Genomic DNA, 25,407 nt, shown 5'->3' with positions numbered 1-25,407 from the left:
GAGTGGGACCAACCCCAGAACTTCTGTAGTCAGGGAAGGCAAGGCTCCCTTCACTCTGCCCTTTCCAGGAGCTCCAGGGGCCTGGTTCCAGGCTGCTGTGACCTCTCAGTTATTGTCATTATTATTATCATGACTTAATAATCCCTCAGCATGCCCGTGCCAGTTTTCAAAGTGCTTTCACATCCATGTGTTCAGTAAATCTTCTCAACAGCTTTGCCTGTAACACAGAGAAAGGGTTACTCCTCAACTTGACACATGTGGAAATTGAGACTCAGCGAGTTTTAAGGACACACAAGTAAATGCAGAATCAGAACCAGGTCTGGGGAATTCCCCGGCAGTCCAGTGGTTAGGACTCCACGCTTCCACTGCAGGGGGCCCAGGTTCGATCCCTGGACGGGGAACTAAGATCCTGCATGTCGCTTGGCACAGCTGAAAAAAAAGAACCAGGTCTGTCTGGCTCCTATTCCACATGGCCTCCAAACCCTTGGGCCCTACAACTTTACCTCTGGACTCTCACCTCTATTTCCTGGGGTCTAGCTATACCACCTTCTGCTTACATTGAATCAGAAATGGTTGGAGTGAGCAGAACCCAGAAAGGATGATGCAGGTTCTTCCAGGACCTGGGTCCCCGCCTTCAAGTCTGCTTTCTCTGGGCGCTTATAGCTACCCTGCCCAGCCTGAGGTGACCCCAGATGCTGTTTTTGAGGACTGGGTAGTCCCCATTTAGACTAGGCTGGTGAAGCAGAGATGTCAATTAGACACTAGGTGGCAGCAGCCACCTACAGGAAGACTCAGCTTGAGTTTGGGGAGACCACCCCCCCTCACCCAACACAATTTTAAGAGGCTCCAAGAGAAGGACCAGCCCCCAAATGACTGGGAAACCCTGTGATGCTTGGTTTCCAGCTATGCCCAACACCTTAGGGACCAAGCACCCACCCTGTCTGGGGAGGGGGTCTCTGAAGCAACCTAGAGTGGGAGGGGAACGCGCGGACAGCCCCACCTAACTTCTATTCCCCTCTCACTCGTGGAGCCATGGGCCCTACTCACCTTGCACCTTATGACCTAACCTCTCCCCTCCCACGCGTTTCCCAAATGCCTTTTCATCCCAATCTACCTGGGGCTGCCTATTTCCCAGAAGCTATCCTGTATGCCCACCCAATTCCCTCCCCAAATTTGCTTCAGCTTAGGTGGGACCTTCATGCCCTTGGGCAGAGCCTAATAGGTAAGGATGCTGTGAGGGGGTAAAAGAAAGGGGAACCTGGGCCTCTCCTATGCTCCCCAGTGATAAGTCTCACCAGTGGGGGACCAGCTGGTGCAAGATGCCAAAGTCCCATCTATTTGTGATAACTTTAGACTCAGGCTTTGGAGGTGCAAAGGGCCCCTAACGACTTTAACCACTGCTTTCATTAATATCTGACCTTATAACTGTTCCCATTCAATGAATAAATCTTTGAACCCAGGGCTTGCCTGCAAAGAGAAGCTGCTCCCAAATGGGGGGCCTCTGCCACTGGCCATGCCAGCCCCATGATGCCAGATCAATAGGTGTACTATTTAGACCCTAAACCTCTCCCACGGCTGCTGTGCCCCGGTCCCCGCAAAAGGCCAACAGAGAGTGCCCCCTAGATCCCCTCTTTTGCCCTCTGGGGGTTCCAGACTGTCTAGAGGAGGGGCTTGGGAGGGGTGGAGGTGTAGGGAAGGTGGTGACAGGGAGCTGCAGTTGGCAAAATGACACCACCTGCCTTTGTCACATGCTGGCCCTCACCTCGCAACACCCCGCAGGGCCAAAGGAAGAGTCAGAAACAGGTGGGCCAAGGACAAAGGCACTGCTGAAGAAACTTCAGACATGGGGCAAGACAGAAAAAAGCCAGCAGACACTGGACAAAGGAATGTCAGAAACACAGATGAAGTGGGACTAGCGCAGGACCAGTCAGGGCCGGTGCTGGTAGACACCAAGAACTGGGCAGCCACCATGCATTATTCATCTCCATGTCCCCTGTGAGCCCTGCATACCTCAGTTAACATTTGTCGAATTGAAGTGCCAAGGGAGGACACACAGACACTGGGAGAGAAGGTCAGACAGAGACCTGCGGAGTCAAAGCTCCCTGCCACGGCCCAGAGGTTAAGCAGTGGGCTTTGGAATGAAACGGATCCTGGTCTGGCTGGGCTCTACCACTTCTTCAGTGGGTGTCATGGGCCTCAGTGCCCTCATCTCTAAAATGGAAATGATAACCATACCATTTCACCAGGTCTTTGCAGGACTCAAGAGCCCTGCGGTGTTCAGTAAATGGCAGCAGCAGCAGTTTTCCTTTCTGGGCTGTCCAGATACCTCCCCTTGGTAACCAGGCCCTGGCAGTGCACATTTCCATCTGTGGGGATAGGCCAGGCAGGGGGCCCAGAGCGAGGGGCTGGATAACAGATGTGACCTGAAGAGGAGGTAGGTGAAAGTGCTGAGTCCAGCCCCCTGGGCACAGCAGGGGCTCTGAACTGTTGAATCTGAATGTTGCTTCCTGACACAAGGAAAAAGCTCAGTCGAATTCAGGAAGGCAAGGTGTGTGTGTGTGTGTGTGTGTGTGTGTGTGTGTGTGTGTGAGAGAGAGAGAGAGAAGAGAGAGAGAGAGAGAGAGAGAGAGAGAGAGAGAGAGAGAGATCTGTGGATTATCCAGGAATTTGTGCCCTCGCCGCCCTTGGACTTCTAGAAACACTAAGCTTTGGTGGGGGTCGCTAAACCCAGAGCTCAGAACTTGAGACGGGGTCACTGAGTGAGGAGGAGGTGCTGGTGGGCTTTGAGGTTTCTAGAGCAGCCCTCTCGCCATAAACCCTTGCGCTTTACTCAGTAGGAAACCTTTTCATAAAGGGAGAATGCCCCCAAATTCAGGGAGCCGGTCCTCTCCTCTTTCCTCTTCCTCTCTTATTTAATTGGGATGCCCCAGAAAGTAGCAGGCCCTTTAGCTAATCCCTCGATTCCCTATTCTACTCTCATTCCCTTCGCAGACCCCGCCCCTTCGCTCCCGCCCCTAACCTCCGCTCAAGCCAGAGCCCCCACGGGGGACTAGGAACGTAGGAAACGTTCCCAATCCTTGGGGAGAGCCAGCACCCCTTGGTAAAACAGGACTCGCCCCGGCCGGAGGGGCCCGGGCGCTGGGGTCCCTGCAGGGTCCCGGCCGCGCCGTCGGAGCTGCTGGCACCGCCCCGCCCGCCCCGCGCGCCGAGCGGCCGAGCGGCCGAGGCGGGGACTACAAGTCCCGGCGTGCCGCGCGCGCGCTCCCCCCTGGGGTTCCGGATGGTGAGCGGCGAAGGTAAGGCGAGCTCGCAGAGGCAGCGGCGGCGGCGGCGGAGACGGAGAGCGGCAGGCAGGCAGGCAGGGCGAGGGCGAGAGACGGAGGGAGGGAGCGAGCGAGGCAGACCAGACAGACAGACAGGCGGGCGGGCGGGCAAAGCGAGCCACCCGCCAGGCTGCGCTCAGCCCCGCTCGCAGCGGAGAGAGCAGAAGGCAGGAGGAGGGAGGGGAGGAGGGGGAGGGAGGGAGAGAGGGAATCCAGCTACCACCACCCAAAGCCAGCGTCTGCTTTCTGTCCTCATTTCCTTTTCCCACCCAGCTCTGAGAGCAGAGAAAGGCAGAGGGAGCGAGAGATAGAGACAGTCAGAGAGACAGACAGACAGCCAGAGAGAGCAGGAGGGAGGAGGGCGGAGGAGGAGGAGCAGGAGGAGGACTACGCGGGGCGCGTTCCCTCCCAGGTTTGCAATTGGGGGGGGTGGGGGCGGGGGTGTCCAGGGCTGTGAGAGTGTGTGCGCGGTGGGGGGAGCGAGGGGGGCGCAGAGAGCGAAGGAGTGATAGAGGTGGGGGGCGCCGCGGGAGCGGGGGGCCGTGTCCAGTGGAGTTAGCGGCGGAGAATGTGAGCCGAGGCGCGAGCCATGCTGTCAGCAACGGCGGGCGGCTCAGGGCTCCACCACGACTGCTCTCCCCAGCTGCCGAGCGCCCGCGTCGCTGCCGCGGCCGGAAGACAGACGCCCCCCAAAGCCCCTCGCCTGGCTCGGACCAACGGAGCCGGCAGCCCAGCACTCCGGTGAGTGGCGCCTCCTCCCCAGCCCTAGACCCCCGCTGGGGACCGGCCGGCCGGGCTCTTTTGTGCAGCGCACCGGGGGGGCTCTGCGCCCCCTCCGCGCGCCCGGGTCCGGTCCGCCGGACCCCGTGGCTGCGGTGCCCGCGGTGCGATCGGTCTTTGTTTCCACCGGGGCCCGCGGCTCGGCTGGGCTCGGCTCGAAGCCTGGCAGGCAGCGCCGGGAAGGGGGAGGGGGAGGTGGACGAGAAGGGGGGGCGGGGAGGGGGGGTTCTCGGGTTTCCTGGCCGCCCCGCGGCTCCCCCGGCTCGGGGGCGAGGTGCGCGCCCAGCGCTGCCGCGCGCCCCCTCCTCCTTCCCCCTCCCTCCGTCTTTGGATTTAAAACTGCAATTTGCTCTCCAGCTTGCTGAGAATGTGGGGGGGGGGGTGGGTGAAGGGGGGGACCGTGGGAGCGGAGAACAAGGCTGGATTTTAGGAACGGCCCTGGGAAAGGGGGAGACTGCGGAGGGAGGAGCCCCTCCCCTTCAACCCCCAAATCCCAAGGTTCTGCTGGTGCTCTGGGAGTTGAGGGGCGGGGACCTAATGACCCGGAGGGGGTGTGGGGCGGAGGAGGGATTTGGGGGCGGCCAGGGCCGTAGGGGTTGGGCCGCGTGCCCGGTTACCTGGCGAACAAAGTCGGCTCACTTTTGCATAAATAAATAAATAATCGCCTATCAATGCGTTTCCTCTGAGGCTCTGATTGAATCGGCCCCCTCTTCCCCAGGGGGTGGGGTGCTGAGTGACAGCTGTCAGCCCCCTGGGCCGGTAGCTGGGGGTGAATTGCAGAATCCCTCTGCTTTCTGGCTAAGGGCGCATTCCCCTGCTGGGTCCTGGTCCCCAGGCAGAGCCAGAGGGGCAGGGGGCTGGCTCTGAGTCTAGGAAATAACCTTGTTTCCTGTTCTACAGGAAAAGGGACAGCAACCCAGAGTTTGGGGGCTGGGGATGAAGACTGATGGGAGCTGGAGGGGTTCCCCAGCAGCCTGACCCCCCAGCCTCCTGCCAGGCGAAGGGGCCAGCTGAGGGAGGAAGGATGTGGGCCTTGCTGGCCGGAGGCGGGAGCTGGGGCCGTCCCTGAGGCGGGCAGCGGGCACTGAGAGGGAGGAGGGAGAGAGAGAGAAGCGGGGGCGGGAATTCTCTACCGCAGACCCTGGGGGCCAGGGCCAGATGTGGAGGGGTGGGGAGTCCCCCCCTCCCTCCTAGCTTGGGGGCCCTGGGGCTGGGCTGGGAGGGGCTGAGCCTGGTGCCCTCCGTTCTGCACCAGTGCCTGACTGGCAGGGCCAGCTGAATTTGGGCCCAGGCGTCACCCTGGGAGGTAGGGCCAGGCTGCACCAGCCTGGCCCCTGAGCACAAGGAGGGACCCTTGGGGGGCCTGTGCCTGTCTGGCTGGGCAGGCGTTTCCCGCCGGACCAGTTGGTGTCAGGCGGGACTTGGCCCCAGCTCCCTGGGCAGAGCTCAGGGTGTGAGGACAAGCTTTGCCTCCGGGTCAGGGTGGCCACATTTTGTCCGCTGCTGCCGCCGGCGGGGCGGGGGCATGCGCCCGGGCCTGGGCAGAGTCCTGCCAGGAGCATTTGGGGTGTTTCTATTGTTGGCTTGTTCCTGTTCCGTGTGGCCCGGTGTGTGTAGCTGTGTGAGCTGGGGCTGTAGGTGACAGATTACCAGTTGGTCGTCCCCCACCCACACACAGCCCCCACCCCTGCCGCCTGGAGGGGCAGGCTGGGTTGTGGTGGTGAGCTGCGGGGGGACCCCCCAGGTGGCATGTGCCTGCAGCTTGCCATCTCCCTCCTTTGAGCAGATGTATATTTTTATAGTAATGGAAAATCAAACTGGATAGTAAGTTGAATTCATTTTTTTCTTCTGCTGTGTCAATAGTTGGAGTAACCCCTAGAGACTAGTGAACTTCTTGCCCCAGAGCTTCTATCCTCCAGAGGTTGCAAAGATCAGTGAGGGCATGAGCTTTGGGGGACCAGTTCAAACCAGTGACTCTTGTCCCTCTTGGTCTGGCATTGGGGCAGGTGCCCGGGTGGGCGGGCATTGCCCCCTCCCCAGGCATTCCCCCCACACCCCACCCCACCCCAGGTGTAGTCTGTCCTCTCAGCCACCTCCTTGGTCAGTGCCTAAGCTGTGCCCAAGCCCTCAGGGACCTTCTCCTGGTGGGCTCTCTCCCCCTGCCTGGGCTCCCGGCCCACGTGTTGATATTTATTTTCTGTAGTAAAATCCATTTTTAATGCCGTTACTTTTGAAATAATATAGAGAGAAACAAATGTGATGTGTTTAAGTTGCCCTCTGTGAGTTTTTAATGTGATCTATGGCTGAGGTAGTGATGGAAGGAGCTGTTCGGCTTGGGGGAATTTGGTGTCATAAAGAAAAAGAGCTTGCTGTTATTATGGTTGCTGGGCTGGGGGGTCTGGAGCAGGGTCGTGGGGGCAGGGAGCCCCAGCACCCCCAGGTGCTGTGGATGGACAGGGCTGCTTCTCAGTTTGGAGGTGTGTGGGTTCCAGGATTGTTTTGCATTGCTCCGCAGCCCTTGATGGGGCCTTTGGTGAGGGGGCTTGGGAGCTGGGGGGCTTTGTCCCCCCCATTCCACCTGGTTAGATTGGGGCAGGGAGGCTTATGGAACCCCCTGCTGAGCTCAGTGGGGGGTATACTGTAGGGAGGATGGATTTGGATTCTAAAGGAGATTAAGAGACAGAGACGGGATCTTTACCTGCTTGGTGTGGCTGTGCTGGAGGCTTGCGGGGCAAACTGTCCCTGGCAGAAGACCTTTTTTTTTTAGGGGGGGCTGATCTGGACCGGCAGAGCCCCAGAGGGACATTGCTTGTTCTCAATCAGCCTGGAGCGCTGGCTCGAGCCACTACCTCCTCTTGCCTCTGTTCCCCATTGGACAGGGGCTTTCTCCAGGCAAACCTGATCCCCCTCACTTCCCCTCTTCTCTGCCCCACCCCAAGTCAACTTCTTTTTTTTTTTTTTTTTTTTTTTTTTGGTTTGTGGAATACAGAGCTCTGTGCCCCAGGCCAGCCACCCAAGACCACAGGGTGCCATGCCTTCATACCAGATGCCCAGGCACTTCTGGTGTGATTAGTGAGGTCAAGCAGACTCACCATTATGGGATGGAGCCCAGCTCTGCCTCTGGGTCCCCTGGGTCTCTTGGGACAGAGCTGGGGAGGGGGAAGCCAGGATGGGGTGGAGCTGGGAACTGAAGGGGGGGAGCAACGGTAACATTGTTGCTAATGTCAGCAGATGGGCCCCCCAGGGAGAGAGCTGGGGGAGGTGGGGAGGAAAGAGACCCAGAGAGCCGGACTTGAGGTGGAAAGAGGAAAAGATGGTGACAGAAGCCAGTGATGAGGGGGTGAGAGAGAAAACGGTCAAGGAGAAGAGCCAGGATCACAGCCCCTGGAGATGGCATCCAGGGGACCAAGAAGGCCTAGGCATGTGCCACTCCCCACCCCACAGCCCAAAATGAGCGGGCACTGAGAGCCTCTCACCCAAGATCAAATGCTGCTAGGATAGTATCTGGAGGAGAGACAAGCGAACGTCTCTGGGAAAAGAGAGGAGGACAGGTGGGAGAGGGAGAGAAGGAAGCTCTCCCACGGGAGGAGAGAGAACGGGGAGACAGGGGGATTCCAGGGGTCACTTGACTAATGCTCCTGCCCCAGGGCAGCGTCTCCCCTCTCCCCAAATTTCTGGGAACAGAGCCGACCTCTTCTTTGGACCTGGGGGCGGAGCCTGAGGCAGGTACAGCGCCCCACAGGTTGTGGGCGCTCTGTGTCAGGAGGCACCGGGCTTTTAAAAGTGGGGAACATTAGGACCGTTAGAGACACCAGGGGTGTCATCCGATTGGATCCCCCCACCTTGTTTGACAGGAGGAAATCCAGTCTAGAGGGGCCCCCTCCCCTTGCTTGCCTGGGACCCAGGCTCTTTCCGTCCACCTCTCTGTAGTTAGAGAGCTGGAACAGCTGCAGGGGGCCTCCTGGGTGCGGAGGGGGCCAGAGCCTGCAGAGAGGAGCAGGCGGGCACCCTTGTGGCCAGAGCCCCCCCAGGGGAGGGGGAGGCGCCGCTGCCGGGAGAGAGGGAGGGAGGGGAGAGAGGAGGGGAAACAGTGAGTCAGGCTTCCAAGAGCTGAGGATGAGAGAGCCAGAGCTGGGAGGGAGAGGGCAGGGAGGGCTGCTCAGAAGCGAGGAGAGGGAGGGGGCCCAGCCAGGGGCAAGGAGAGCTCTAGAGGGAGGGAGCCAGCCCCTGGCCCTGGCCCAGCGGTAGGGCTGTGCAGGGCTGTGCAGCCAACATGGACTTTGCCCGTGGCAGGTCAGGAAGGAGCCAGATTCTGCCCCTGCGGCGTCCCGGCGTCCTTTTCATTCCCTATTCCTCATTTATGATCCCACCCCAGGGTCTCAGGAAGAATGACTGACTGTGTCATCCCATCCCTTCCTCAGTTTCCCCATCTATTGTGGGATTTGGACTGTGAGCTCTTCTTAGAGAGGGAAGAACAGAGCCTCCTGGGAAGTGTTGGGGGTACCTCCTCCAGCTGCTGGCTTTGTGCCGGGGCCCTGCTGGAGGCTGCCACCAGTCAGTGTAGGGTGCAGGTCTCCGCGCTAGGGCCCCTCTTGAGCCCTCAGAGTTGCTGGGCCAGGGAGTGGCGGTGACGAGTGCTGGGCTGCAGTGTGTGTGTGTGTGGTGCCGGGCTGGCAATGGTAGGTGGACTGCCTGGGGCCTCTCAGGATGGCCAGGGCGTAGACAGGGCCACGAACTCCAGATGTCCAGAGCCAACCTCTATTTGGGGAGGGAGGAGACACCCTTGTGATCCACCCCCCTCCACCTTATCCCTGTGGGTCAGAGGCACTGGGGCAGCCGGGAGGTAGGAATGGTCCCTGTGGGAGCTGGTGAGAACTGCCTATGGGGCCCCTCGTGTCCGGAGCTGGGACCAGCACTGGAGGGATCCCCAGGGACTGCTTGGGAGGGAGGAGGGAAGGAGCCCCCCTCCCACCCATCTGACAGGAAGCTATGGCTTCGTCCAAGGCCTGGCATCCCCCAGCCCTTCCCTCCTGGATCCCCAGCGTCTCTTCCATTGGTGAGGGGATGAGGGAGGTGGGCACTGAAGCTTCCTCTCCTACAGGGCCTGGCTTTGGGGGGAACGGTGAAGTGAAGGCAAAGTGAGGCCCCCTGCCTCCCCCTACACGCACGCACACAGACTCAGCTGCAGTGAGGCCCTGTTTTCTCCTCTCTCTGCTCTGGGGTCCTTGGCTTGGGAGCCCAGGGGAGGGGCCACTTCTGCAGCTGGCTGGCCTCGAACTCCCAGCTCCGCCAGCTGCTACTGAAGCTTCCAGAAGCTGCAGCTCTGCACCCCCTCCCCGCCCCCTGAGCCAGGAGAGGCCTTTGCTGACCTGGGGGAGGGTGTCTTGGTGAGCGAGTGGGCACCCTTAGAAGGACTAGCACAGACAACCAGACAGATGGGTGGCGGAGCAGATGGACAGAGACACCCACGCACAGGCAGACGGAGAGAGACAGACAGATGGACCAGGACTGGGAGAGACGGACATACAGAGGTGCTGGCAGAGACAGAAGTCAGAAAAATGGAAGGGCCTGGGGAGAAAGAAACAGACAGAGAGAGACAGGGACTTGGAGACAGGGAGATCCAAGGGGGGAGACAAGGTGACTGAGATGGGAGAAGGAGAGATATGGGGGAGAGAGGGAGGGGCAGGAAGAGATAAAGAAAGGGGGAAACCCAGACCTAGAGAAAGAGAGAGGAGAGACTGAAGGCTACAAACCACAAACAAGGATTTGATGAGAATCTGGAAGGTGTTTTCTCCTGCTTCCCTCCCCAAACCCCCAGGCCAGCCAAGTCTCCATTCCTTCCACCCCCGGCTCAGTTTCCAGCTGCTAAAGAGGTCAGGGAGAAAGAGAGAGAGGAAGACACACACACACACACACACACTCACACACACTCACACACACACACACACACACACACACACTCCCCCCAGATCCCAGAGACCCCTTTCCCCTGAGCTCTTTGTAGGGGGAGGGAGTTGCGGAGGGTGCCTCTCCTAGCCCTGACCCCTACTCACAAATGTACATACCTCTTGTCTCAGAAAATATCCCAGAATACTCCCCACTCACTCCCCACTCACACTCACTGTGTGTCTCCTTGTGTAAGTGCACCCCCCCATACTCACGCCTGTCCGCAGGGGCCTGGCCTCACACACACTCACAAATACACATTTTGTGGCATACATGTCTCTGCTCCCACACTCATCCTGAATCTCACAAACATAACCGGTGAACCTGTCCCTATGCTTTCTTACCCATACAGGCAGTGACACACAGGCCTCATCGTGGCTTCTCGAAACATGTTGATACACACACATACACAGTCACACTCTCACACAACAGTGGCCGTCACCCCAGAGCAGAGAGAGGACTCTTTCTCTCTGGAGGGGAAGATCAGGGTTCCCAGGGAGCCATGGTGTCATGGGGGGGGTATGCCCCCCACTCTGACCTAGCTGCCAGGGCAGGGAGGCAGGAGACACTTTAAGCCGGTGGCAGCCTTCCTGCAGGGCCTGGCCTGGACACAGAGAAATTGGCTGGTGTGAAAGAGCTGAGAGCTGGTGAGAGTGTGTATGCACGTGTACAAACATGTGCACGTATGTACAGGTATAAGGGATGGTGAGTGTCTGTTACAATGTGTATGAGAGAGACTGAGTGCATATGAGGTGGGATATGGGTGTGACAGGGAGATCCACTCCCCAAGGTGTGTGGAGTGTGTGGGTGTGGGTGTGACAGCTACTTGTCGGGTATGTCTGTGTGGAGGCATGCATATGTGACAGGTGCATGTGGCTGTACCTGGCTTTGCAGTGTGCGGGTGTGTGTCATGGGCGTACACATGTGAAGGACTGGGACTCTGGGGCTGAGGGGCATGTGTACCAGGGTGCAGTGTTCTGCAGATGTGAAGGTGTGGGGGATGTTTGCGTGTGAGTGTAGTGTAGGCAGGGTGCATGGATGAGGGGGTAGCTGCCTGTGTGAGGCTGTGAGCTCGTAGCCTGGGTTGGAGGGCTGTTTTCCAAGGCAAGGATGCTGCTTGAACAGAGGCCACCGGCATGAACACATGCGAAGGGGCTCCGAGGCACACAGTTGGGCGCTGACCCGCACAGACGCACAAGGACAGACATACCCGCCCCTGTCCTCCCTCTTCGTCTCTCCTGGCGTCAGTGGTTTTCAAAGGAGCCTCCACGAGGACTGTTTGCTGTGCAGTTCCTCCCACCCCCCAGCCCGTGCCTCTTCAAACACAGGGATGCCCTCCAGGCAGCTTTGTGGAGGCTCCTGCCTCGACCATCTGAAGGCAGATGGGTGGGCTGGGATCTGCTGCCGCCCCCCCAGGGAGCGAGGAGGCGGCACTGCGCCTTCGGCCTGGGCACAGGAAGAGACAGATGGACTGCCTGTCTCGACACCCGGACGTGGGGTCTGGGGGTGGGCGGGCACCACCGGCAGAGGGGCTCTAGCGGGCAGCCCCCAGGTGGGCCCCTGAGCAAAGGCCAGGACTCTGCCCTTCACCTCCTCAGAGGGGCACCCGCCCTCACCCCGCAGCCCCATCACCTGTCTGGGCACAGGGGCCCAACTCCAGCCCCTCGCACCTCCTAAATACACAACCACTTCCCCACTCACAGCTCCAGCACCCCTAAACACACAGCCCCAGCACGCCCCCAAACACACAACCACCACATGCCTGCTCACCCAAACACATATTACAGCCCTAGTACTTAACCAAAACCCAGATGTTTATGACCCCCAGTATACCCCCAGACACCCCAACACACACACAAGGCTTCTACCACATCCTCAAACATATCAACTCTTCCTCCAATCCCAGCACCTCCCCAGATACACCCAGGACCCTACTGTTAGCCCTAATACCTTCCACACACTCAGGTTCTCAGAGTCCCAGCACCTAACCAGACACCCTCAGACTCTCCCGACGGCCCCAGCGTTTCCCTCCGCTGCAGCTCATCACGTCCCCAGACACACCGATACAGCCCCCTACACCTTTCCAAACTCTCCCTGCGACATACATGTACACACACCGCCTCAAAACCCACGCAGAGGAGGACACCGCTGCAGCCACACCATTTACCTCAAACACACAGACACGGTGCATCTTTGAACAGTAGTGTCCCCTCAGCTTCTCGTACCTTCCAGGCCGTGCACGTGCATGCGCACCCCGCACACGCACACGCACACACACACCCCAGATCCCAGCACCTCCTCAAACAAGCAGTCCTCTGTGCATTCCCCAGCAAGCTCCAGCTCCAGTACTTTCCTCAGCCATCCAAGGGCCCAGGGACAGCCCCCGCCCCTCTCCAAACACCAGTCCCGCACTCATACACAAACACACAGGGCCCCAGCCCAGTCACCCCTCAGAGCAGCTCCGCCCTGCGCCCACACCTCACCCTGCAGCCGCACTCCCACCATCACACGTTCCAGCACAGCCTCCCTCCTCAGCGCTCTCCGTCACCGCCCCCCCACCCCACCTTGTCCTCCCCAGCCTCCCTCCCCCAAACCTCCCCGCAGATAGCCTCAGCCTTGCAGACACACTGGCCCACTCTTCTGTGCTCTCTCTCGTTTCTGGGCTGCCTGGTCCTCCCCCACTTCCCAGAGCCTCCTCTGCCTGGGGAGGCATCTCCACCCCCCCTCATTGCCCCAGGCCTTTCATTCCTGGACAGTGAGGCTGTACATCTGGTTCAAAGCTGCCCCACCCAAGACCCTGTGCTCTGGGCACCCTGGCCTGGGCTTTGGGGGTTTGGGGCCTCTTTGGGGGCTTCTTGGCACCTGGTCATCCTGGTGTGTCAGCCAAGAACTCTGAGTACCCAGCCCTGCCCTGACTCTGTCGTGTATGGGTGGGAGGTGGGGGCGGCCTGGGCAGGGGGATTTACCCCCAGCCTGCACTTTCTCAGGTGCTTGCCAAATCCCCCTCTTCTTGGGCTCACCTGAGGGGGACATTGGGCCTGGAGCTTCAGGAAAAAAGATGGACAAGGTGCTGGCTTGACATGCTTCCCCTCCCACCCCCCCCCCCCCCCCAGATCCGGGCTTGGGGCTTGGTCTCCCTGGGAGTCAGTTCCGACAGTGAAGGTTACTTTACTAGATGCATGATTTTAAACGGAATCTCCACCATCTGTTCCACCCCCTAATTACAGATGCACAGAATCCGCCTCAGAGGGCAGCATGAGGGGAGTGATTTAGAGGCTGAGCTGCTTCTGCCTGCATTAGGGCTGGGGAGACTGGGGGGGCCTCTGGGTATTGCTCACAGCCCCCCAATCCCATCTCTTTCCCAGGGGCCCCTCGTGCCTCTTCTCTTGCTGGGGGAAAGGCTCCTAGAAAGGTGCCCCGACCCCCTAGACCTGAAAGAGGAAGCGACTGCAATGCTGAGGGAGGGGTCCCTGAGAGATCGCCTGTGTCCCAGGCCCCAAGTCTGGGGAGGCAGGCTCCATTAGAGCCTTAAAAAATTCAGTGGATCGATCTCTTGCCTGCTTCTTGTGCCCTGGGGAGCCACAGGCGCTGGCCTGGCCCAGCTGTCTGCCCACCCCAGGGTAGCAAGGATTAGTGAGGTTAGGGAGGGGGCGGTTAGAGCAGAGGTGGGGACATCCAGGTTTTGGCAGCAGAGGATGTGGCCAGGCACGCCAGGACCCACCAGGTGTGTTTGCACGTATGTGCCGGTCCTCCTTGGCGCAGCTGGCAGGCCCGACCCCAGCTTGAGCCTTGCCCTGTGGGGCTGGACGGGCACCAGGGGCCGGAGGGGATGGGCCAGGGCCTGGGCCTCAGAGGGTTCCGAGGGACACCCCGAGGATGGGTCTACCTTTGCCCGTGGCTCCGGGGACCTGGGGCCCGGGCCAGCTCGCTGGTGGTGGTGGCGGCCGCGGGCACACTGCGGTAGAAGCTGGAGCATTCACTGTGGGGAGAAAGGGAGAGAGGCCGGGCTACAGGAATTTTAAAGATTGCTGTAGGCAGGAGGGTCTCTGGAACCCTGTGGAGCGGGCAGTCATGCAGAAGTAATCCTATCGCCGCCTGCCTGGAGGAGAGGAGAGGAGAGGGGGCTGGGAGGGGAAGGATGGCGCGGCCGCCCCTTTCCCACCTCAGCCCCTGCCCCGGCCAGCTGTGGAGGGAGCCCAGGACCCCAGGGGGCTCCCCCGGGGAGGCACCACCCTTCCACCGCTGCCTGTGCCCCCTGGAGGGGCGGCACCGCAGCTGTTGCTGGGCTAGGAGCTCTGGGTTTTATAAATAATGCAGCTTGGAGGTGGGGGCCCACTCAGCCTTGGGTCACCCACTGTGGCCTCATCTCCAGCTGGCAGTCCTGTGGCAGAGCCCCTCTGCCTTCCAGCCTGCTCCTCCTCTTTTGCTATGTGAGCTTGGGCCAGAGGCCCAGCCTATGTGAGCTGGGCCAGGGCAAGGGAGTGTGGAAGAACCCAGAACCCCCTGTCCTTTTGTACCCCGCCCCCACCAGCCTTCACAGGTTAACTGACCACTGGCTCAGCAAATGCAGGCCGGGAAGGGATGACCCGCTGTACAGGGGCCTCCCCAGTTCCAGCCCCTCCATTTTGCAGATGGAGTAACCAAGTCCAGAGAGGGCAGGGATGGCCAAGGCCAGCCAGCTGATGAGCACCTCCTTCCTGTCCCGTTCTGCTGTCACTCAAGGCTCTTCTCAGCCTCAGCTCAGCTAAGAGCAGGGCCTGGGGGGGTGGGGGGGGTGGGGGGGCGGGGGATGTTTGGGAAAGTGGTTGCGGCTGAGACGTTGCCATGGCGATGCTGCAGGATGCCGAGCTGAAGTGGGGGTCCTACAGGGTCTCTGGGGCCCCCAGCTCCACACCCCTGTGGTCTTCTCCTCCCCATCTCCTGTCCCCCACCCAGAGGCCTGTCAGGCAGCTCCGGTGACAGGCTGGGTGGGTGACAGGTGGTGCAGGTGATGGGCTGGGTGGGTGACGAGCTGGGTGGGTGACAGGTGGTGCAGGTGATGGGCTGGGTGGGTGATGAGCTGGGTGGGTGACAGGTGGTGCGGGTGCGAGGCAGGCAGGTGACAAGCTGGGTGGTGACGGGCCCTGCTGATGACAGGCAGGGGGTGTGGTTGGCGGGGATGCTGTCTCCTGGCTGGTGGCCTGTCGCAGCCCCCCACCCTCACGCGTGTGCACATGCACAGACTCTGGGCTCAGAGCTTGGGGCTAAGATACTAATGAGGCTTATTACGTGTGGAGGGGCAGGTGCCCAGGCTCACTAATGAGAGGCCTTTAACGAAGAGGGGAGACAGCTGGGGGGCTTTGAGGAATTTGGCTGGCCCTCCTGGTCTGGAGGGTGAGCCAGGTCGGGACCCCACCTACCCTTCCCCCCGGCCACTTGGCTTTGTGTTAATACTACCCACAGTCATGATAGTTACCATTGTCCGAGCGTTTGCTACGCTGGCCGAGCCCTTTACATGCGTTTTCTTATTTCAACTCAGCAGTCGTAGGAGGGAGGCACTATTGCCCATTTTATGGATGAGGAATCTGAGGCTGAGAAGGCAAGGGACTTCACATAACAAGTTTCTGTTGCAGCTGACATTTTAATCTTAAGTCTTTCTGTCCCCAGAGCCTGTGCTCTTAACCATCCCACCAGTAAAACTCAGGTCTTGGTGCAGACCCCGACCTTCTCTCAGGGCCTCAGTTTCACTCTTCTGGAAAATGGGTGTGCGGTGGAGGAGTGAGCACCATACGCTCTTCAGCTCTGACTTGGGTGGCTTCAGGGGCTCCTCCAGTTAACTGCCAAAGCCTCACCCCATCTGGCCCAGATTCTAGGTGACACCCCTGGACTGGAGAGAGGGCAGGGCTTAGCACTGAGGGAGCGGAGCTGAAGGGGGGATGCCTGGGGTATCCAGACCACTTCCTGCATTGCGTGGTGGGGTGGCTGAGGCCTGGAGAGGAGCAGCAAGGGCCCAAGGCCACACACCCTGTGAGCTGTAGGGCCCCGTGGGACCCCAGGTCTCCTGGCCTGTTGGAAGGGTGGGGCTGGGAGTGGTGCCAGAGCTGGGAGGTCACCTCCTCCTGGACCCCACCCACCAGCCTAGCTTCTGCCCTGGAGGTTGTGAGCCCCTGCATCCTGGGAGGGGGCAGGGGGCTGTTGGCCACCTCTTTAGGGCCATGCCCCTTCCCCGTCAGTCTGGGCCCGTAGTGTCAGTTGATCTCCTCCCTTTGGGACCCATTGGGGTGGAAACTCCCTGGCAACAGCTGATGGATGGGTTAAGGCCTTGACATTGGCCTGGGGCCACAGCATGACCCTGGAGGGACCAGGCTAGGGCTGGGGGGCTTGGAGGGGAATTTAAGGGAGAAGAATTAGGGTCATAAATCTTGGAGCGTCTGGGTTCTCTTCTCCTCGACCTTAATCTCCTACCAAACCTGCTCTCTGGCTGCTCATCCAAGTCTGAGGGTTGAGGGGGGTCCACCTGCCCATTCCCCTCTCCCTCCAACTGATGCCCCCCCCGAAATTGCACCCCCTATGGGGAAGAACAAGTTGCAGCCACTGCCGCTGGACAGAATTAAGAACTTGTGTGTCTAGACTCCTGGATTTGGCCTCTGATTCATAACGGTAGGCAGGGCAGAGAGCTTCACTGCCTCAGTTTCCCCAGCCTTGGGTTTGAAATCCTCTCCTGGTGCCTGACTGCTCAGTCAGGAAGGAGTGCTAAGACCAAGAGGGATTTCACAGCTGCGGGACACATGGCCCTGTCCTCAGAAGCCCCATTCTGAGATAAGCAGCACAGTCCTGGCCTTGAGAGCCCTCACACCCAGAGGTGAGGTCTTGAACTCAGGCTGGGTGTGCGCTGAGGCTCAGGTAGGGAGTGGGTGGTGCTGGGTGGCTGGGCTGCTCTCTGAAGCAAAGGCCGAGGCTGGGGAGAGGCCAGGAGAAGGGTGGCGGTTTGCCTGGGGGGCTGAGGAGCCGTCTGTGGTTGGGGGTGGGAGCCTGGAAGGGTCCGGCTTTCCCATAGTCCCGGGCAGCTGTAGCCTGAAGTTCTGGGGCCCTCCTAGCTCCCCAGGGAACCCGCTGCTGCCCGGCCCTGGAGACCCAGGCGTCCTGGCGGGTGAGGGCGGGTCTCCGGCAGGCGCCCTGCCAAGCCTCGCAGCCTGCTCACCAGGAATCTTGTTGCTGAGAGATGGAAAATCCCGGTCGGGCCTGCAGCTCATCCCTCCCCTCCGGGAGGAGGAGGGGCCCAAAGATTCCTTCCTGCACCCGCCCTCCCATCTGGGGCAGGGCCCTCCTCAGCAGTGGGTGGGGCTGGGGGGCCCAGGACAGGCCTCTAAGGCTCCGTCACATGTCCTGGAGCCTAGCCCAGCCAGCAGTGGGCACCGGGGCACTCTGGAGGCAGAATGAGCCTGGTGTGGCAGAGGAGAGGTGGGGGTAGGGTGCTGAGGCCACAGGGGGGCCTGCATAGGGGCCTAAGCCTGGCCCTGGCCCCACTGGCTCCTCCAGGGTGGAGGGTGAAGAGTTGGTTCTCTCCTTGGACAGGAAGACGAATGATCCCATTATGGGAGCGTGATTTTATTCCACGTGTCACGGAGTCTGAGATTAACTTGCTCACCAGTCTGTGACAAACCCCTCACACCCAACACACACATACACACACAGAGGCACAGAGACACACGGAGTTCCTTGGTCTCACAAATGCACCTTCCACAGGCACACATAAGCATTTCCATACTACAACGCATGGCAGACTCTCACACGCAGATACACAAGCACACACTCACACTTAAAGATACACCGAGATCTAGACCCACAGTCTCCAAAGCACAACGTTCTCCCACTCACACTAAGGCCACACAGACAGAGATACAAACAGGCGGTCCAGGGGGATGCTCGCAGCCCTACTTAGACATGCACAGATCAAGGACGCCCGGTGCCCCACAGGCACAGATACACGTAGACACACACAACCCCAGACACAGTCTTGTGGGCAAGCCTAGACCAACCGCCACACACACTTAGACAAAGGCCCAAAAACATACAGAGACAAAGACAGGCACAGACACACAGCCGGCAGCACGCACACAAGCACAGGCGTGCACACCCGGACACAGACAAAGACAAATAAATGCCCAGAGGTTTTGCTGTGGACAAAATGTGAGGCGCACACACACATCTGGGCCTCCTGCTCGGCCTCTCTGCCTGGGGACGTGGTGATCTGGCGCCCGTGGCTCCAGGGAGAACTCTGAGGAACCTTCTGCTCGGTCAGAGCCCCCCACCCTGGGCCCAGGGCCAGCCCCCACCTCTGGCTCCCGGCCCGTGGCCAAGGCCACGCAGCCACACCCTCAGCAGCGCCCTGACATCCTACCTTACCCTCCGCGTCATGCACACTCACGGTCACACCGTCTCCTCCCGCACGTGCTCACCACGACACCCTCCACGCCCGCACACTTACGGTTTCTCCCTCACACCCCCCCTCAGGTGTCCCCTCCTTGTTGTCTTTCTCAATCATTTCCCCACCCCCTCGCCCCGCAGACATGCACAACCTCCTGCACAGCCCTCGTGGCCCACACCCTCGCCTTCTCACGCAGACCCCCATGCACAAATAGAACGCACGGGCTCTCTGCCACAGACCCACAAGCCATGTACACGCGCTCCTTCACATACTTCCTCAGCACCGCTCTCACAGACTAATTCACAAATGCAGCACACACACACACGCACACTCCCCCGCATACATCCCCACCGCCTTCTCACATGCGCGCGTGCGTGCACACACACACACACATACTTTCAGAGCCTCCCTCACACCATCACTTTCCTTCCTCTGTCTCTCACAAACACTCCCTCTGCCAAGAGCGTGGCTCTGCTGCAGAGCAGCCCCTGAAGTACTTGTCACTGTACTCCACCACGTCCTTGGCCTTCCTGGCCTCAGTCTCTTCCCTTCCACCTCCAGCCCTGCATACTGTGGCCTTGTATTCTTTTGCCATTTTTCCGTTTAGTCAACAAGAATATATAGAGTATTCATTTATTCATTCAACAAATGTTGACTGAGCACTGATTATGGGTTAAGCATTGGGGATACTATGATGACACAGGTCCTTCCCTCGTAGAGCTCTCAATTTTGTGTCCAATTCGTTTGCTGCTTGTCTCATCTGACTAGAATGGAAGGTAACCCTTGATCTTGGATGTTGAGAGATGTGTAGGAGTTCACAGGAGGAAAAGTAGGGGAAGGGTGTTCTAGGCAGAGGGAAAAGCATGTGCAGAGCCTACAAGTAAATCAAGGTACAGTAGGCTGGAAACTGAGGTGATGCTCAGAGACTAGAGGAGAAGCTGCAAAGAGGGAAGAAGCCAGATGTCACAGAGTTTAGATGCCATGCTCAGGGGTTTAGATTTTGTCTAGTGGGCCACAAGGAGTCATGGGAAGTCTTTAGTGACAGGACAGGGTGAGGAAATGATGGTGGTCTGACCTAGAAGAGGTGAGTGGGAAGGAAAGGAGACTCATTTAGGCACAAGAACCAGTGGGGTTCCAGTTCCAGAGCTGTGACCTCAGGAAAGTCACACAACCTCTGTGACCTGGGTCCATCACATGAGGGTGGGAGACAGTACCGGAGCCGGGCTTATGGTATATGCTCGATAAACAGTAGCCATTATTGTCGGTTATCGGTAGGACGTGGCAGGGCATCAGATGAGGAGGAGATTTTACTGAGCACCTACTGAGTGCTGGGTACTGTGCCAGGTGCTGGGGCCCAGAGGGGAGGGAGGTGATCTGCGGCTTCAGGAAGCTCACACACCGTAACCACAGCTCACGTGGACAACAGAGCGCAGGGTGTGAGGGTGGAGGCAAAGCACCTCGGAAGGTTAGAGGAGCATGAGGGCTCTGGGTGGCTCACGAAGGAGCTGGCATTGAGCCGAACCCTAAAGAGGCTGGTTGAACTTGGGCAGGCAGAGGTGGGAGAAGGAGCTTCGGGAAGAAGGAGCCCTGTGAACGACAGCCTGAGGGCAAGGGGTCTAATCCGGCTGTTGTGTGGGACACAGGAAGGGGGTGTCATGGGATGGGATTATGGAGGCGAGACCTTGGTGGCCAGGCTAAGAGGGGGTGGTCAGCACGGGCTGAGCTGCACTCTAGAAATCCCATGTTTTGGTGGTGACCTGGAATGTGTCCGTTAGAGACTCTGCTCCAGGCTCCGCCAGTAAGCCGTCGGGTGACGGTGAACAGCATGCCATTGCCCTCCTCGACCTCAGTGTCCCCATCTGTGTGATGAGTTCAGTCTTGTTTAGGAGGGAGTTCCGGCATCATGTCCTGGGGCTGGCCTAGCCTACCTGTTGGGCATCTTCTGGCCTGGGATTCTGGGTCTCAGCAGTGCTTCCTTCCTGAACATTCTCAGCCAAAGAAAGGAGCAAAATGAGGGGTTCCCCAGAGGCAGGTTTGGGGCGCTGCAAATGAGGGGCCAGGAGCTGCACACGGAAGGGAGGGGTCTGTGCCTGGATCTGACTCCAAGCCCCAGAGGGAAACCAGACGAGAACGTCAAGGTCCCTCTTCCCTCTCGCCCTGACCCGTGTGGTGGCAGGTGTGGGCCATGTGCCCAGTCCCTGGTCCAGGGGGTATCAGGACTGTTCTGCCCACTGACAGAGGAGCAGGGCTTGGGTTCAAGAATGTGGCCCAGGGCTTAGAGTCCCCTGGGGTTAAGGAGCCAGGAGGCCAATCTCAGGGTGGCAGAGCCAAGTAAACGCCCATGGGTAACCGGGTTCATTTATATTTAGGAGTTGTGGTCTAAGGCAAGTCCTGGTGACACCCCAGCTGCCCGGGATCCTGGCTGCAAAGGGCTCTTTAAGCATCTCACCTGTGAGGTGGGGCCGGCAGAGAATTAATTTCCTGTGCTATTTTAATTTTGCTGTATTTAATTTGCTGTTTATTTTAATTAATTAATGGCGGGTAATGGTCTATCGTAACTTGCTGCGGCTGGCTCCTCTTCCTTTTCAGAAGGGTGGAAGGCCAGGCCAGGTGATTGCCGAGTTAGCATTGGGGGCACGGGACGGCCTTGGGGGCCTGACCCTCTCCCCCTTTGCCCCTCAATCCAAGGGTCTTCTCCACTCTCCCTGGTTCTCCTCCAAATGGGCCCTCTCCTCTCCCCTCACTAGTAGCCCCTCCTACTTCTTCCTCTTCTCCCCTCAGGCCTGCCTCAGGGCCTCAGATGCAGTAACTTGGTGAAGAGAGGCCAACATGAGATCCCTGCCTGTCCCCCAAGAAACTGTGTTTTAATGTCATAGGTGGTGGATTAAAGGACAGGGAGCTTGGCTTGCAACCGAAGTGGTGCTTAAGAGCTGTTGGGAAAACTTATAAAGTGGGGGTCAGTTTTAAATGGCAGCTCCCTTCCCCACCCCAGCGCCCAAACAGCACGCCCATCGGTGTGGTCAGGCCTATGGGACACTAGCATGTTCAAACGCCTGTGAACACATCCATGGGCATCATTTCAGTTATTAGTTAATCTCTAGGACAGACCTCCAGGGGAGGATTATCCCCTGTAGAGAGGAGGAAGTGAGGTTCAGAGAGGCTAAGTGACTTGTCCAAGGTCACACAGCAACTAAGGAAAGCAGGGTCTGGATTCTGGCTATAATCTATCTGGCTGCATAGAAGGAGTTAACAGTTGGAGGGAAGTGGCTTGGGGCTTAGGGTAGGGGGATTAGGTCAGAAGACTGATGGGGCCAGGAGATGGGGTCGTCTGGCTTTCGAGGATGTGGGGAGAGGAGAGGAGCGGGTCCTTGCCACAAGGGGCTTCCCGAGATGTGAGGTCTCTGCCACCTGTTTCCATTTCCCTCGGTGCCTTCAGTTGTCTGTTTGGAACTGGGGTTTGCTTTGTCACTTGCACTGTACCTTACCAGGGGGACCCTTCCATGGCTAGGTGGAACTCTACTTTTATTTATTTTAACAAACACATAGCATTTACCACGTCCCAGATACTCTTCTAACTTTATAAATAGATATTCATTTAATCATCATAGTAGCCCTCTTATTATCGTCTTTATTTTACGTATCAGAAAACTGAGGCTTAGAAAGGTTAAGTATGGATAACTTGTCCAAGGTCACGCAGCCAGTACCTGGTGGAGCAGCCTTTGAACTTGGAATACCGGGATCCACAGTCCTAGTTCGGAGCCACCATCCATCCTGCCCCCTTAATGCTCTAAGTGGGAGATAGGGCCCTGAATTCCCAGGACGTACTGCATCTTTGGGGAGCCTCTAGCCTTGGTGGAAGGGGAGCTCCAGCCCCACCCTCACCAAACCCAAGTCTGATAGGGCAGACAGAGCCCACAGATCTAGAGCTGCTTTGTGAGGGAAGCTGGCAGAGTGTCAGGGTGTGCCTGGCTGGGAGGCGCATATCAGCAGTTAGGATGCCTTTAGAGCATGGCCCCATGGCCACAGTTCTGGCCATGGTAGGGGGTCGGGGACACAGAAGTGTTGACAGAAGCATTGCCTCAGACGGAGCCCTCAGAGAGCTTGCCTTCTGACTGACTGGAAAAACAAGGCAGGTGTGTGTGAGCAGTTATCAACAGTTGTGTAAGACGGGGAGAGAAACGGCACAAAACCCGAGGCCGTTGAAAGAGTTTGGGCTTGGAATCCTTTGTGGCCGTTTGACTCCTCTCTCAGCCTCAGTTTCCTCACCTGTCAAGGGGAAATAATGATGGCTCTGACTCCATAGGATTTTGTGAGGCTCAAATTAGATAAAATGTGCAGGATTTGAGCTTTGGAGCAGGGGCGCAGTGAGCATCCATCCAGATGGCATTGGAGCAGATCAGACTGGGAATAGTGAGGACGAGGAGGCCAGTGAGGGTCGCGGCTTTGGAGTCAGACTGCTTGGGTTTAAATCCCAACCATGATGGGTCGCTTACCCTCTCTGGCCTTGATTTCCTTGTCTGTAAAATGGGTATAATAATAGTGCACCCCCACCACCACCACCATCATTGGGTATTGTGAGGATTAAACTAGTTAATTCATTTATTAAATAAGCAATAGTGAGCACCTGCTGGGTGCCAGACATATTTCTACTCACTGCAGATAATAAATAGTCAGTACGTGTTAGCGATCTTATTGTTATCATCAGTCATTTTCAGGAGGCAGGGGACTGTTCAGGGAGGAGGAAAAGAGGAGGCCGAGGCTTTTCAGGGTCTTTGCCTAAACGGGGATGAACGACATTCTGATCACAGGCTGATGTTTAGTGAGTGCTTACCATGTTCTCGGCACGTTAGCTTATGAGGTGCTCACATCATCCCCGTTTTGCAGGTAGCAAACAGGTCGAGAGAGGTGTAGTGACCTGCCCAAAGGAACACAGCTAGTAGCGGGTGGAGCTGGGTTTTGAGAGACTCAAAAGCCAGGCTCTTGATTACAAAGCTTTAAACCTGATTAAGAGATGGCATGGGGTAGGGGCAGTGAGCAGTGATCCAGCAGAGGAAGGAGGGAGAGACCTGGCCAGGAGAGGGACAGAGGTGGGCAAAGCCTCCAGCCTCGGCAAATAGTGAGGAATGGACCAAGTCAGCATATGCTCCCCCAGTGGGTTTTCCCAGCAGTAAACAAGGCATGAGCTCAGGGAAGGGAGCGGGTGAAGACTGGAGGCCAGGCTTCCCAGAAGAGGTGGGTCTTGAGAAATAGGCAGTTGAAAGACATGGGGAGCCGGTGCATTCCAGGCAGAGCGCACAGCATCCGCAAAGGCCCTGAGGTGAGTGAGCAGCGCGGTGTAGGGCTGAGAAGTGGGAGGAAATGGCTGAGGGAGGTCAGAATGAGGGTTGGGAGGGCTGCTGGCCTCAGGGGCATAGGGAGAGAGACAGCCCCAGGGAGATGGGGAGGATGACAGATTCAAGAGGCCTAGCTAATGTAGGAATAGAAATAACCTCCCATCTGGACAGGAAATAGAGCACAGTGAACAAGAGGGTAGGTTCTAGAGTCACATTCTAGTCAGGCTGCTTCCTACCGTGTGATCAGAGCAAGGCACTTGATGTCTCATTTTCAAAATGAGGGGTAATGAAAGTACCTCCCTCCTGAGATGAGACCGTCTGTGAGGAGTGCGTAGTGCGGTGCCGGGCACGTCGTAAGCACTTGATTCATTCATTCATTCCTCAACTACCAAGTGCACACTTGGTGTCAGGCACTTTTTTAGGGCACACGGCAGAAAACAAAGTCGGTAAAAATCCCTGCCCTCAAAGAGCTTACATTTAGAGGGTGAAACAGTTAACACAAAAATCAGTAAAATATATGGTTTGTTAGATGCTGATAAATGCCAAGCAGAAAAATGAAACATGGAAAGGGCTTGGGGAGTGCCAAGGTTAGAGTGGTTGCAATTTCAAGTAAACTTATAAATGGAGGTTATTGTATAGAATTATTGTATAGCTGTATTATAGCATTATTTGTATAACAGGTTTTAGTAGAAAAAGCACCTTCCAGTTTAGGAGGCATTTATCCTTCATTAGCGTCACTCAAGGTGTAGGTATTTCTGTCCCCATTTTGTAGATAAGGACGTTGAGGCTCAAAGAGAAGATTCTGACCTTGGAGTCATGACTCGAGGATAGGCTATACTGGCTGACTCCCTGTGACAAGAGGAGTGTTGTTCCTGAAAGTCTGGAGAGAAGGAGAGAGAGGCTAATTGGAGAGGGTATAGAAAGTGGCTAAGGTGGGTCAGTGTCTCGGGATAGAGCTGAGCTGGAGAGCAGGGGCAGAGGCCTACTTCCTGGAGCGAGAGCTCAGGTCAGCATACCTCAGTGTGGCCTGATCAGAGTGGGTTCGAAGTGGCTGGACCCAGGGGCAACCCTGAGGGCAGAGCAGGGGCAGCAGGCTGGGCCTGAGACACTGCGTGATTGAGCAGAGGGGCAGAATCTGTCCAGAACTGAGTGAGTGTGTGGGTGGTATGGAGAATATGGGAGGGGCTTGAGGAGAGGACTGACCAGACAAGAGGGAACAGTGAGGAGGTTGGTGGGCCAGAGCTGGCTGTGCAGGCTCTTGAATATCAGGGTAAAGACCTCGGCCTTGATGTTGTTGTCAGCAGTGGGGAGCTATTAAAGTTTTTGGAGCAGGGACACGGTGTCATGAGAATGAGATTTTTTTTTTTTTTTTTTTTTTTTTTTTTGCGGTACGCAGGCCTCTCACTGTTGTGGCCTTTCCCGTCGCGGAGCACAGGCTCCGGACGCGCAGGCTCAGCGGCCACGGCTCACGGGCCCAGCCGCTCCGCGGCATGTGGTATCTTCCCGGACTGGGGCACGAACCCGTGTCCCCTGCATCGGCAGGCGGACTCTCAACCACTGCGCCACCAGGGAAGCCCGAGAATGAGATTTGAGGAAGATGAATCTAACACTAGGTAGA

General features: G+C 57.9%; 1 protein-coding gene across 1 annotated transcript in view; it reads left to right on the top strand.

Moving 5' to 3' along the window:
* The first annotated feature begins 3,235 nt into the window (after positions 1-3,235).
* AHDC1 (AT-hook DNA binding motif containing 1) overlaps positions 3,236-25,407 on the top strand; it is a 64,997-nt gene continuing 42,825 nt past the window's right edge. Inside the window, exons 1-2 of the mRNA XM_060017090.1 lie at positions 3,236-3,735; positions 3,967-4,064. The gene's annotated coding sequence lies outside the window, so the exon portion shown is untranslated. The remainder of the gene's footprint in view (positions 3,736-3,966; positions 4,065-25,407) is intronic.

This window comes from Delphinus delphis, chromosome 1 (assembly GCF_949987515.2).
Source record: "Delphinus delphis chromosome 1, mDelDel1.2, whole genome shotgun sequence".
Classification (NCBI taxonomy): domain Eukaryota; kingdom Metazoa; phylum Chordata; class Mammalia; order Artiodactyla; family Delphinidae; genus Delphinus; species Delphinus delphis.
This window is presented reverse-complemented; position numbering and strand designations above follow the sequence as displayed.